Source organism: Myotis brandtii, unplaced genomic scaffold, assembly GCF_000412655.1.
Source record: "Myotis brandtii unplaced genomic scaffold, ASM41265v1 scaffold403, whole genome shotgun sequence".
Classification (NCBI taxonomy): Eukaryota; Metazoa; Chordata; class Mammalia; order Chiroptera; family Vespertilionidae; genus Myotis; species Myotis brandtii.
Window position 1 is genome coordinate 241,173 of NW_005365474.1, and position 1,280 is coordinate 242,452.

At 61.6% G+C, this 1,280-nt stretch overlaps 1 long non-coding RNA gene across 1 annotated transcript in view; it reads left to right on the plus strand.

Annotated features, from left to right (window-relative positions):
* The first annotated feature begins 9 nt into the window (after positions 1–9).
* LOC106727319 overlaps positions 10–1,280 on the plus strand; it is a 1,797-nt gene continuing 526 nt past the window's right edge. Inside the window, exon 1 of the long non-coding RNA XR_001363488.1 lies at positions 10–495. This is a non-coding gene — a long non-coding RNA (uncharacterized LOC106727319). The remainder of the gene's footprint in view (positions 496–1,280) is intronic.

Genomic DNA, 1,280 nt, shown 5'->3' on the forward strand with positions numbered 1-1,280 from the left:
GCCGGGGCCAGGGGGCCGGAGGGGGCGGGCATAGCCCTTCCAGGAGCTTGTCTCATGCTCGCCCGTGTCTGTCGTCCGTGGCTGAGCTTCTGACCCACTGTGTGCTGGTGTCATCGTGCCCGTGGTAGCCATGAGCAAGCTGGGGCACAGAGAGGTGCATCGCTCCCCCCAGGTCACACAGCAGCGGGAGAAACCAGGCCGGGGCAACGTGCCAGGTGGCTGGTGACCCCGAAACACGGCCTTAGTGCTCACTCCACACTTGGTGACCCTGGGCGAGGGACATGCGTGGGTGGCGTATTTCCATTGTGACGTGGCGGTGACGGGAGGACGCCTGTCTTGGGCTGGCAGTGCCGGTCAGCACAGGCCCTCTCTTGCTGGTGCAGCGGGTGACACCTCCCCAACCCCCCGGCTCCCTGGGGGTATCTTCCCGTGACCTAGGTGTATCTGGGACATGTTGTCGTCCTCCACACCTGGAGTTGTAAACTGTCCCTGCAGGTAGGTGCACAGGGGCAGCAGGCAGGTAAGAATGGCAGCCAAGGCCAGGGAGGCAATAGGGATGGGTGGAGACTGTAGCAAACCCGGAGCTCCTGTTCACCTGTAGGGCGACGGCAGCTAGGCAGCAGCCAGTGGTGGCCCCGTTGGCGGTGGGCCTGGGGTTGGCAGAGCTGCTCGCATTTTTCCAAGAGAAATGAGAATTTTATGTGAACTCGCCGACTCTTCAAATGTTGATGTTTATTATTCACTAGAGGCCCGCCTCCACCATGGCCTGCCTCTCACACAATCCGGGAGCCCTCGGGGGATGTCAGAGAGCGGGCTTTGGTCCGATCCCCGCAGGCCAGGCCGAGGGACCCCACCTGTGCACGAATCCGTGCACTGGGCCTCTAGTATGCATAGAAGATCTTTGGTTAATCTCTTCCCGCCCTTCTCCCCCTCCTCCCCTCTGAGATTGATCAGTGTGTTCCATGTTTCCATGCCTGTGGTTTCCGCTCCTGCATTGAGCGTCTGCCCCCTGGTGGTCAGTGTGCGTCATAGCGATCGGCTGTGCTGAGGCTTTTATCTAGATAGATTTCCCGAGGCGCGGTGAGGGCAGATGGAGCCGGTGTGCAGCTTTGGACCGGGGCTAGCCCAGGCCCTCTGCTCAAGTCCCACTGACAGAGGCTGCTGCCCACTTGCCGTCTCCACACCCTGCGGAGGGGCCTGCAGTGTCCAGTTTGGGAGAACCTGGCTTCATGTCCCCTGCGCCACCGCCTCCTCTGGGGATTTGGAGGAGGCCTGTAAGG